At 37.7% G+C, this 13776-nt stretch overlaps 1 long non-coding RNA gene across 1 annotated transcript in view; it reads left to right on the forward strand.

Moving 5' to 3' along the window:
* LOC105739474 overlaps positions 1-13776 on the forward strand; it is a 44958-nt gene that overhangs the window by 24311 nt on the left and 6871 nt on the right. The gene's annotated exons all lie outside the window — the stretch shown is intronic.

Genomic DNA, 13776 nt, shown 5'->3' on the forward strand with positions numbered 1-13776 from the left:
ACTAATAAATATCTCTTAGGTCATGATATAAATTTTTACCATTTTTCTTTTTCTTTTTTTTCTCTGTTGATGGCTTTCTTGATATACAGTGATATTTCCAAAGTAAATCATGAGGAATTAGAAAGAGGATATTAAGGAAAAGCATGGTACACAAGCTAGAGAATTAGCTCTCAAATCCATAAAGAAGAAACTTGTGTGGGTTGGGGGTGGGGAGAGAGAATGGGGAGAGGGTAATTTCTAGAATCTCTTTTTGCCCAAGGATCACTAGGAACTTAATAAATCTTAGTTCATTTGTCATCTTTATGCTCAGCTAATGACAAGATTAAATTGAAGCTACACTTTCCTGAGTGCTTATCATTTGCCAGGCGCAGTACTAAGAGCTTTACTCACATTATCTCATTTTATCCCTGCAGCATATTTCCAACTTAGAGAAGAAGAAACTTAGGCTTAAAAAGGTTTTTAAGAACATACCCAAGTTCCACATCTAGTGAGTGGGGAAGTGAGGATTCAGAAACAAATTTGTGTGGCTACGGAGGCAGTATTATTCTTTGCTCTGCTGCCTCCTCTTGATGAAGAAATCAGGTGTGAAGTATATAATTCAGGAAAGTGAGTCAGAGAAGAGCTGAAGGAGATCTTGGGATCTCTAGTACAGAACACATTCTCATGGTTTTTAGTCTCAGACTCTCTTTTCTGTTCTTTTGTAGGAGTAGGTGGACATTTGGCGTCCAGGATGTGGTTCCAAGCTTGAGCCATGGGATGGTTTTTATCTATCTTCATCAGAAAGGAGTATGCTAAAGAACACATATGAGATTACTGTGTGTCTGACACATAGTAGGCCCTTAATATTAATTTGCTGAATGCACAGAGAAGGGAACTTCACCAAACTGAAGATCATTTCTCAGGAGTAACTTTAATAACAAGCTGAGGCACAAAATCCCACTAAAGTTTACCAGCTACCTGTTTAGAATGGCTGAATTTTAACAGATGTTGACTGACTCTCTGAGGAACTTAATATTATCTACTACATTTCTTTTTTTTCTTTTTTTTTTTTTTTTTGAGATGGAGTTTCACTTTTGTTTCCCCAGGTGTTAGTGCAATGGCACGATCTTGGCTCACTGCAACCTCCGCCCCCAAGTTCAAGCAATTCTCCTGTCTCAGCCTCCCAAGTAGCTGAGATTATAGGCATGCGCTACCACGCCCAGCTAATTTTGTATTTTTAGTAGATACGGGGTTTCTCTATGTTGGTCTGGTTGGTCTCTAACTCCCGACCTCAGGTGATCCACCTGCCTCAGCCTCCCAAAGTGCTGGGATTACAGGTGTGAGCCACCATGTCTGGCCTACATTTCTTAAAGTCAGAATACTGCTCTTGGAAAAAAAAAAAAAGAAAAAAATATTACAATAGCATTGTGTGATTAGAAGTTATCACATTTTGGCTGAAATTTAAAATAAATAGAGATAGTCTTTTGTTTTTGAAAAAAATATTTGGGAAACATAGTCTTTGGTTTTCAGTTTTACACTGTTGATGGAGTTGTTATGGAAAAGTAAAGACTTTAAGTGAATAAAGTTTGGGTGCCTTTTCTCAGCTAGTCCTCCAGCTTGGGAATATTCCACCTGTCTGTGGAAACATGCCCTTCCTGTGAAGCTTGATGTTAGCCATTGATTTTACATGAAGGCCTGTATTAAGGTGAGTGCAGTGGCTTGTGCTTGTAACCCCAGCTACTCTGGAGGCTAAGGTGGAAACATCACTTGAAGCCAGGAGTTTGAGACCAGCCTAGGCAACATAGTAAAACACTGTCTCTACAAAAAATGCTTAAGGATTAGCCAGGTGTGGTGGCATGTGCCTGTAGTCCCAGAAACTTGGGAGGCTGAGGCAGGAGGATTCCTTGAGCCTAGGAGTTTGAGGCTGCAGCAAACTATGATCACTCCACTGCACTCTGGCCTGGGAGACAGAGCGAGACCTTGTCTCTTTAAAAAACAAAAGAAAATTAACAAAATATGAAGGCCTCTATTGGCCTAGTCACTCAAATGTATTTTTATACATAATCGTTGGGCACCTAGCCTGCATTTATTTTAATGATAAATGTATCAATGCTACTGTTCCCTGAGGACTTCACATAAAGGAAGATATTTATCTCTGGAATTTTAGCCACATTACGATGAAAATAAAATGCAATTAACAAAATATTAATGCAAGTGTATTTGAAGATCAACTGCTTAATGGTTAGGTCTGTATTATTCTCTAACTTCCTGAAAGTCAATACATAGCAGAGGCAATGAGTTAACCAGCCAATCAAAATCACAATATCTATCTACTTGTGAGTCTATTATTAATTCTTTAATAAAATGCATGACTGGATAAGAGTTCATGCTTCCTGCTCTTTTAAAAACTTTAGTCAGACTGAGTTGCTACTCTGAAGTCTGAGATTATTTAACATTATTTTTTAACACTAGACAACTACTGTAACACTATAGGAAGTAGACAGAATCATGGAACGTTAGAGCAACAAATGACTATCTAGATCCCTTCTCGCCTTTTCCCTTAGAGATGGGAATACTGAAGCCCAGTAAATACAGGAGAGTTGCTCAGTGTCACACAGTTAGTGGTAGAGCTGGGCCTGGAGCCCAGGGCTCCTGATTCCCAGGCCACTGCTCTCCACAACACCAAGTCACAGAATTTCAAGATCCCACCCAGGGTCTGATTTTGCAGATCCTGTGAGGAACTTGCCTTGCAGTCTGTGGACCCAGACTTTTCATAAATGAACCCAGTGTTCATTTATTTTTTTTCTAGACAAGATAAAGTAGGAATTAAGTAGGTGAAGGCATAAAGGAGCAACTGGAGCTTACATGAACTTGAAATTCTCTCACAATGGCAGATGCCATGGGGATTTTTTGAGACTGCTTCTGGTGAAGGTGAACCACCCATCTCCTACTCAGAAGTGAGTGTCAGAAATGGCTAGCACTAGATTTAATCTTAGGAATTGTCTTTAAGACTCAAGATGGATAGGTTTCCTTGCAGTAACTGCCAAGCAAAATGGAGTATTAAAAATATTGATATCTCAATTGCCATTATGCTGTTTTATGTTGGCAGTAGAAGTAAAAACCAAAAAAAAAAAAAAACAGTGAATTATTCCACTAATTTTCTATTGTTACTTTCAATATGAGTCTGCTTTAATTATTATTTTTACTTCATGCTGGATAATGAAAAGATAATAAACTTTGGTCATTTGTGTAACTCTAGCAGCAAAGGGGAAAGTAAAGTTTTTGAACAGAAGTTTTACTTTGTGTTTAACTATACAAGTTTACGACAAAAAACCACAGACATACAAACAAAACTATGAACAAGTATAGCAGACATAGCTATTCATTTCAGCTTTTAAAACATTCACTTTTACTATATGAGTGGCTACTGTTAGTTATAACATGTTAAAGATGGTCGAGTAATTTTGCAGTATTACCAAAACTGCACCAATCCTCTATTAAAATACAACTACTTTGTCAAGTTGATCCCAGCATTTGCCTTTCAGCTCTGACAAAAATAGTTTTGATTTATTTAATGACATTTTTCAATCTGATTGTTAGATAAAGGTCTTTTACAACAACCAAATCAAGTTGACCAGTTGGATTCTCATTCCTGCCCTTATTCACACTTCCTTATTATCTTTTCGTGTCCGAACAAGTTACCCAGAGTCATGGAGTATAGAGAGGAGTCAGCTCTTTTTACAAGATGCTTGCGTTTCAGCTTTTTGAGCACCAGAAGAGGAATGTACCTCTCCTCTGTGTCTTTTGTGTGTCTGTAAACTGAAATTACAGATCTGCAATATAATAAACTGTTAAGAACAACGTTCAGTCCAGTTTTTTTCTGGGATGAGGAATATGGATCACTAATGTGTACAAGATAGTTTTAGGAAGCGTATGGATAGTGAATAACGCAATGAGAAAATTAGCCTCTTTCAGGCTTTTTGAGACTTCTAATTATGTCAAGAAGAAAGTCTCAGTCTGGTGCTAACAAAGAAGTCTCTAACACTTTTATCTTCCTTTTTGAGAAATAGAAGACAAGCCTCAGGCTCAGCGTCTTTAGCAGATAACTATGTAGAGCCAGAATTTAATAATACTGTATGGTTTTCATTAAAAATATAATTTTTTGGGTTACCAACTATATGGATGACACTTTTTTAAATGGAAGATACACAAAGCTTCCTTTTAAAACACTTTTAACTTTAAAGTTAAAAATAAAAATAGAGTTAGTTTAAAGATAAACATTAAGTGAAATTTAGTGCAGTGAATATAGCAGTGGAAATATGACATAATGGCTGTAGTCAGTGACATGGTAAAAAGCACGAGGCTGCTGTGGTAATGACTATATCTTGGGGAGTTGGCCACCAACTCCCTCACTGGACAGATGGGAAACCCAAAGCCCAGAGAGGTCAGAAAATCATAAAATCAGTACTGCTATCCATAGGCCAGCTACCAAATGGATGTTACCACTTTATTTGACAGCTTGAATCATTTTTTCAAAATGACCTTTTTTCCATCACTTTGTGAACAATATACATTAAGTTTGCAGTTGAAAAACAATAAAACTTTATTTCTTCATCCCCACATTATGACAAGATTGACTTGGCAAGGTTATTGAAGAGGAACTGTAAATATTAGAAAAATGAAGCCAGAATTGTGAGACATGAGTTAGTGAGAAGGTGAATGGAAAAGAATTGCTTCAATATAAAATTTAACTTTAAATTCAAAGCTAAAGTAGGGTTATTTTCTCTTTTGAGGCTGGTTTGCAAAGGTAAAAGTGGGTTTTGTTTTAAGTTTACAAGTCTCGAATTCTTGAAAACATGGCAAGACAAACATTCTAATGAATCTTTTTTTTAAAAAGTACAGGCTTTTACAGAAATGAAAAACTGAAATGCTCCTAGAAAAAGAAAGCTTTAAATTAAGAGGAAATTCTGTGTCTTAAAAATATCATAATTAAATGCAGTTGAGGAAAGAAATTGACAGGTTTTTGTGAAATCCTTGTGTTTCTGTGAGGTTTGAGAAGGATGCAGGAGCAACTTCCTCCTGCTGTGCAGGGACTCCAACCACACTGATGCTCCAGCCAAGTAAACAAACATTCCCAAGGACAAAGAACAAAATTTCAGAATGACAGAATGGTCACTTCTGAATTAAAATGGACTTTTTAAAGTCAGTCTTTAATTGACTTAAAAAATTAAAAACTTTCATATTTGGCTGGGTGTGGTTGTTCATACCTGTAATCCTAGCACTTTGGAAGGCTGAGGTGGGAGGATCGCTTGAGGCCAGAATTTCAAGACCAGCCTGGGCATCATAGTGAGACCCTGTCTCCATAAAACATTTTACTTTTTTTTTTTTTTTTTTTTTTGAGACGGAACCTTGCTGTGTCGCCCAGGCTGGAGGGCAGTGGAGGGCAGTGGTACAATCTTGGCTCACTGCAACCTCCGCCTCCTGGGTTCAAGCTATTCTCCTGGCTCAGCCTCCTGAGTAGCTGGGATTACAGGTACGCACCACCACACCCAGCTGATTTTTGTATTTTTAGTAGAGACAGGGTTTCACCATGTTGGTCATGTTGGTCTCAAACTCCTGACCTCAAGTGATCTGCACACCGTGGCCTCCCAAAGTGCTGGGATTACAGGCGTGAGCCACCGCACCTGGACAAAACGTTAAAAAAATCTAGCTGAGCATGGTGGCAGATGCCTGTAGTCCCACATACTCCAGAGGCTGAGGCAGGAGGATCTCTTAAGCCCAAGAAGTTGAGGCTGCCATGAGCCATAATTGTTCTGCTGCACTCCAGCCTGGGCAATGAAGCAAGATCCTGCCTCAAAAATTAAATTAAATTAGATTGAAAACTTTTCTCTTATCACCTTGTCTACTTATTATCTATTTATTGAAGCCTGTCTCTTGTTGGAGTGGAAGGAGTGAAAAGGTGGGCAGCAAAGTCAAGCTAGTTCATGCATTGATTGGATGTCAAAATAAATGTATATGGAAAGAGGTAAAATAGAGTAAGACATTTAACACATTTTAAAATCCCAGCCAGATGGGAACTAATTTTTTATCCTTTCTCTGCCTCAGTTTTCTTTATTCAAATAATGAGACCAATAGACCTCTGTGTTATTGGGTTATCTAAAGAAATAACTAACAGCAATCAGTGAAGTATAAAACCAAGGGTTGAAATGGGAAATTAGACGGCGTATCCTAATGTCTAAATCACTCCCAGGTTGTGAACTAGGGACAGAGAAAAGTTATCACCCTTTCCAACCAACTAATACTGTTTATCTTGAGAATTTCCATTTTTAGACCCCACCCTCTGGCTCTGACATGTTTATTCCTAATTCTGAGAGCCCAACTGAATAGTCATTGGAGAAGTTTCAGTCCCTGGGAAATTCCAAGAAATATCATTCCATGCACACCATGGACTCTCGAATGGATATTCCTGGGCATTAGCTCACCAGGAAAGGGAACACTCTGCTGTACTCTGTTAGATTTTCTTGCAAGGATTCATGAGCAGATCTGTTTCGGATGCAGAATGTCTGAGCAGAAACAGAAATGACAATCATTTGAAATTGGGGATCACTTGTGAGCCATTTGCACAAAGGCCTGAAATTCATCTTTGCAGTTCCTTGATTCACTCATGAGACTGCCATTCATCTAGTAGCATCATGTCATGCAGCCCAGCCCAGGCGATCTGAGAGTTTAAGTGTCCAACCTTTAGAAATGTCTCTCCTGTAATCTCCTCTGAAAAGAGGATGGTAGGGTAGACTAGAAGCAACACTGTTTGTGTGTGGATTCCACAATGTTTCTTTAGCAATCCATGTCAGTGTGAGTTAATTTGATTTATGTAACCCACAAATTATTTTTAGGACTTTGCTCAGGGTCAACTGCTTTATGTGTATTGCAAATCTCCCTTGTTTCATCAGGGAGGAATCTGACACAAAGAGCTATTTACTTAATTTATCAACACCAAGTCACAGTTGTGTTATAATTGGAATACACCCTAATACTCAGCCTCCCATTTGGATGTTTCTTTTTATTTCTTTTTATTTATTATTACTACTATTTTGGGACAGGATCTCACTCTACCACCCAGGTTGGAGTGCAGTGTCTCCATCTCAGCTCACTGCAGCCTCAACCTTCCAGGGCTCAGGTGATCCTCCCACCTCAGCCTCCCAAGTGGCTGGGACTACAGACATACACAACACACCTGGTTAATTTTTGTAGAGATGGGGTTTCACCACATTGCCCAGGCTGGTCTCAAACTCCTAGGCTCAAGCCATCCATCCGCCTTGGCCTCCCCAAGTGTTAGGATTACATCTGCGTCCAACAAGTTGTTTCTTTTTGCAATGTAATTCCCAGTAGCATTCTGTATCTCAGCTTTTACCCTGTATGACTGAGCTCAGGAAGGACTGTTATTTCAGGTCTGCCTATCCTGGTCATTTATGAAGGGTATTACAATGGTCACATTTTACAGAAAAGGAAACAGTCTTAAGGAGAGGAAAGAATATGCCCTAGTTGGTGGAAGAAAAGCCAACTAAGTTAGCCATAAAGGTATTGATTCCTTTTGGTTAAAAAAAAAAAAAAAAAAGTCATTTATCTTTGCTTCCAGAGTTTCAGACCCAACGATCTCCCATCTTTCATGTCATCCTCTATAACTGGCATCCTGCTTAGTTCTCCTACTCATCAAGTATGGGTTCACATTATTAGTCTTAATTAAAATCACTTGGCAGATGTTTCCATATTGTCAATAGCACACATACCTCTGCTCTTTAACCAATCACAGAAGAATTTTCTTGTTCTCTATTATCCTTTAGGTACTTAAAAAGAGCTTTAAATAATGTTCAAAGGAAGCCTCTATCAATTGCAACTTGAATAATTCATTTGTAAAAAATTAAAAATTTGTAGTGAGATATTATAAATGGAAAATGTTATTGGATCCTTTGTTTCAGAATATTTGCTTGAGGAAATGACCAAAAACTTAAAATCTGTTATAACATTGACCCCTTAGAGACATAATAAACATGGAAAGAGTGAAGAGTGTAGAATTGTTTAAAACCTGGTTTTGTCAAGGTAGGTACCTTTACGTTGTGTATATTTTCCTCTTCCTTATTAATGGTACCAGCAGATAATTATGTTAGATGTTAAATGGCTCCGGGACAATGAGAATTAAATTGGCCTTAATAATAATGTGTTTGATTTTTGCCCACTCTGACAATATAAGGACATGCCCTCCCTGGGAAAGTTCAAATGAGAAAATTGTCTATCTTCTATTCCTTCCTAAATAGTGGCTCCTTTAATAATAATAATGAATATCAAATTTGAAGATGGCTTCCTCTACCATGACTTCAGTTTATATTCCACTTTAGGGAGAAGTTGAAATCTCTGGAAGGTGGTTGCACTCATTAACTATTTATATTTAACATATATTTGCTGAGTACCTGACATGTACTAATCAGATACTCTACTAAATGTTAGGGACAGGCAAATGAGTAAGACACAGGCCTTGGACTTGGACCAAGGAGAAATATGTTAAGAAAAATTAATTAAAGCACATGTTTTAGTGAAGAAGTTAGGAAAGATTTCATATCAGATATGGTCCCAGAAGACTGAGTTGACGTTTATTGCTTGGAAGAGGGAAGAATTATGCAAAAGGGAAGAAGTAAGAAAGTTGGACATTTTAAGTTCAGGTGGTAAATATCTCAAAGTGTTTCAGGATAAATGACAACTGGTCTTAGAGTTTTACAAAATTTGAAGCCAAAGTTCATCAGTAAATTTTCTTTTCTCCATTGCTATAAGAAATTGTTTGTTATAACAGTGATGTCATTTTAATCTGATGCACTGTCTAATTGCTTCAATGACCCGACTTAAATAGTCTTTTCACCATATTTTTTCTCTTAAATTCCTGGTAGGCTAAAGAGATGCCAGTAGAGAAGTGAGCTGAAATTAGGAGATCTGAATGGTGACAAAGACTGGTCACTTTTTCCCCAAACACTCTCATCAAAGAGCATGTTGTAAGATGCATGAGCACTGTAATGAAGATGCTAGTCTAAAATTTCATAGAATTGGGCACTGAAGCCTAAAGTTAGTAAGTCTAACCTTGGGATTGAGAGCAGCTTTTTAAATTCACATGGAATCATATATGTTAGGCAGGGGTGCGATGATATGAAACTGGAGGCCATTGTTCTGTTGTAAATGATTATATATGATAGTGAGAAGGGGTCTTTATATCAGCAGACATTTTGGCATGGTTTGACATGGTTGTACATTTACATGCTTTTTCACTTTCCTTATGAGTCCTTTTTCTATTTTTATTTATTTGAACTACCCATCCATATCCACAGCGTATTTTTATTTTCTTTTTTTAAATTTATTATTATTTTTTGAGATGGAGTCTCACTCTGTCACCCAGGCTGGAGTGTAGTGGCATAGTCTTGGCTCACTGCAACCTCCACCTCCCGGGTTCAAGTGATTCTCCTGCCTCAGCCTCCCCAGTAGCTGAGATTATAGGCATGTGCCACCACGCCCGGCTAATTTTTGTATTTTTAGTAGAGACGGGGTTTCACCATGTTGGCCAGGCTGGTCTCGAATTCCTGACCTCAGGTGATTCACCCGCCTCAGCCTCCCAAAGTGCTGGGATTACAGGTGTGAGCCTCCATGCCCGGCCTCATTTTCCTTATGATAGTAATTTTACATATAGGTGATCAAGTATCACTGTACCTCAAAATCACTCACTTTAGGTATCTCCATGCATTCATTCAAATAGACTTCTATAGAACAAATTCTTAGGCACCAAGGATGAGAAAGAAAAGAGAGAGAGAGAGGGAGGTAGGGGAGAAGGGAGGGAGTAAGGAAAGAAAGAAAGAAGAAATGAAGGAAAGAGGGAGGGAAGAAAAGAAGGAAAATAAAGAAAAATATCCCTGCACTTAAGGTGCTCTTATTGTGGGATTGTGAAGAGTATGTTAATGTGCTGAAAGGCAGTCTGAAGACTTTATGAACTATGCTTACTTTTGGAAGGTACTGTAGCAATGAGAGTGGTTAAGGATTAAGATTAAGAGAAATCACTTCAGTGGAAATTGTACACTATATAGTCATTTGAAGCCTATCTCCTTTAGAATGTGCAAACTTTTTTTTCGTCAAATGCAGGATCAGTTAATCATCACATCTTCAGTAGTCTGGAAATGTCAGCATGCCATGAAAGTAGGCGTTCAAGAACATGACTGGAAAAATACTTCAATCCTCAGCCCACTTGGATGAAGCCAAAGAATCCACTATCTTTTCTATTCCAGCTGTACCTGTCAAAGTAATTTATCAGAATTAGTGCTCTTCTTGATGATGTAATAGTGAACTGACACATAATTCTACTATATCTGTTAAGTAAATTATTAGCTCATGCCAGAACAAAAAGGATGGACATTGCCACTCAAAATTGATTATATTACATAACACAGGGACCGCCCATAGACTACATAGGATTTTCACGGAACTTCAGAAATTCTTGAATCTCATTTTGAGTACCACTTTTCTATTGTACTTTATTCTGGTGTTTTCTTGGATACCGTATATCTGGGATATATAGCCAGAAAGTTTATGCTTCTAGTAAGGCCAGAGATGGAAACTTGAGCTGTGTGGATACAGGAATACTTCAGAAAAGCCTCAGGCTAATATAGTCAGACTTTACTCACTGGATTGCCTGGAAATAATTTTTGGTCAGTGCTATGAACTGAATGTTTTTGTCCCTCTGTGAGGCCATAGCAAGAAGGTGGCAGTCTGCAAGCCAGGAAGAGGGCCCTCAGCAGAAACTAAATGGGCCAACACTTAAATCTCAGACTTCCTAGCCTCCAGAACTGTGAGAAAATAAATTTCTGTTATTAAAGCCATCCACTCTATAGTATTTCGTTACGGCAGCCCAAGCAGACCAATACAATCAGAATAGGGTTTTGAGAGGGGGAAGTGTAGAAAGTTGCTTTTTTTTCAATATGATGTTAGCATTCCAGCTATATGTGCACATCTTATAAGAGATGCTAAATCAGTTTTTGGATTACTTTTCAAGAAGCCTAAAATGAGACTGGGTTTTCTAGGACTTTGGTAGATAAACATGCAATACAGAAAAAGTTCACCTCATTTTAAACTTTCATTTTTCCCCTTTTTAGCCAGTTCCTACTACCAAATATTTGTCATCACTGCAATAGTCTCCAGTTGGGCACATGCATAAACTACACACAGACACATACACACACAGACACACACACACACACAGACTCCCATGCATATGCTCCCTGACCATGCCGTAAATTTTAGGAGTTTGCCTATTTAATTGCCACTGATCTAAATTGATTTCAAAATGAAATGAAACAAATTAAGTAATCTTTAGGTTTTATTTCATCCAATCACCAAGAAAGAGCAGTAAGCTTAATTTAAAGAATGGTGGTATGGCCTAGATTTCCTGTCTAGCAAGGAGATTTATAGCATAAATGACAGCAAAAAAAATGAACCAATAGGGTACTATATGTGATTCTATGTTAAAAAGGGGAAAATATTTTACAGGACTCATGAGCCATTATTTTAAGTCCTTCTGTAAACATGATTTAGTTCATCATCTTTTCTGATTATATTTATGTTCAGCTCCCAAGTATAGCTTCTGCTTCCTTTTTTGAAATGCCACCAACAGCAGTACCATTTTCACTAATGCAAACAATGTTTACAGTGCCCAGAAATGGTGTTAGGAATATAGGACTCTTTCATTATTTGTCAACTAGACGTTCCTCAAAGAGGTGCCCTATTTAGTTCTGGCTTAGCTTTTTGAACAAAACCATTTAAATATCAAAATTTTTAAGTTCTTCATGAAATTTTCATGTTTCTATAATAATTGACATTCTGTAGATAAAAGAATATTATAATCTTTTATTTCTAAAAAATATAATTTGCATACCTAAATGGATTAGGAATTAAATCATAGATTAATAATATGAAACAATTTTGGCTTTTTAGGTCAGTGATGGGTTCACTAAATTCTTAGAAACATAACTATAACTTTGTTTGTACTGAACTTTTATCCTTAGAAGACTAAAATATTTTAACTCCATGAAATATCTAAGCAAGACATTATTGTGTGATGCTTAGGAAGAAGGATTTGGAGAAGACTAACTGAGTTTAAACCCTAACTTTACTAACTAACTACACAACCTTGGGAAAGTCACCAGGGCTTTCTCTTGCATCGTTTCCATATTTGTAAAATGGGGATAATAATAAATTTGATCTCACACGTTTGCTTTGATGATTAAATTAGTAAAGATTTGTTACGGAGAACAGTAAAATAAAAGTGTTCACTCTTGGTAATAAGGCATTGCACAACAGTCAACGAAGATTTGAGAAGGAAAAAAATAAAAAATATGCACTATCTGGCACAGCCAAATAGAAAGGAGCCTTACAGGTCCTAAATTATGACATACACTATAACATCCACTGCAGGAACCAGGATATTAACTACAAATATTATTGGGTCTTCCTAATTCAGCATCATTTCTTAGTAATACCTGAAGACAATCTTTATAACACTTAGAGATAATAAAAAGATAACTAAGACTAATTAAGAATAATGGAGTAAACTGCCTTGACTTTCATCTTTATTATCTAGGGTTCTCTGGTCTTCAAAGTTGACACTTGGCATTTGACCCCTTTTCTCTCACATGTTTAGCTGTTGACTCGTTTGATCATTCTTTCTGTCCTAATTTAGCCCAAACTTGGATCATCATCTTTCTTCTTTGTCACCTACTCCTTTCTGTTCTTTCTGCTGCTCACCATAATCCCACCTTTCCCAAACTCAAGAAGAGTTTTTTCAAGGAATATATGCTATCCCACCTCACCTGGTTGCTTATATCCAGCAGTCCTGCTTCTAATAGCATAAGAGATGCACCGTGTGTCATTGGAGCGAATGATGGTTACTGTTCTGCTAGTTCTCAATGGTAACAACCCCAGGTGATTCCTCACCAGTACCTTCAATGAAGGTAGGGAGGAACAGTTTTATGGTAGGTCATGCCAGTTTAAAGGTATTGGTCTGGTCTTCCTGCTTAAAATAATGAGTAGCAGAAGAGAGAACCATATATCTTGGGATCTGAACTGGTGACCTAAACATAAGTTTCAGCACCTGTTAAATACCCCAGAGCTATTCTAGCCCTTAAAGCTATTCTTTGCTGCTCATTTGAAAATGAACATTAAGGAGGAGAAAAAGGGCATGCTGAACACCAAGCATGAACTGAAGACCTTTAGAAAATCTCTTTAATATTTACTTGCCCAAGCATGCTCAATGGAAGTCTTGTCTTATTGAATTCATACTGTATCAAAATGACTTCTCAGAAGACACCTGTTGAAAAAAAGTATTTGTTCAGAAGAGAGTAATTTAGATAAAGGAAGTAAGAAGGGCTAAAGACAGTGATTAGTCCATGCCTTGTATTAGTCTGTTTTCACACTGCTATAAAGAATTACCTGAGACTGGGCAAATTGCAAAGGAAAGAGGCTTAATTGACTCCCAGTTCTGCATGGTTGGGGAGACCTCAGGAAACCTACAATCATGACAGAAGGCAAAGAGGAAGTGAGCACATCTTACATCGTGGCAGGAGAGAGCAAAGAAGGAAGTGCCGCACTTTTAAACCATCAGATCTTGTGAGAACTCACACACTATCATGAGAACTGCATGGGGAAAACTGCCCCAATGATCCAATCACCTCTCACCAGGTCCCTCCTTCCACATGTGGGGATTAAAATTCAAGATAA

Source organism: Nomascus leucogenys, chromosome 2 (assembly GCF_006542625.1).
Source record: "Nomascus leucogenys isolate Asia chromosome 2, Asia_NLE_v1, whole genome shotgun sequence".
Lineage (NCBI taxonomy): Eukaryota > Metazoa > Chordata > Mammalia > Primates > Hylobatidae > Nomascus > Nomascus leucogenys.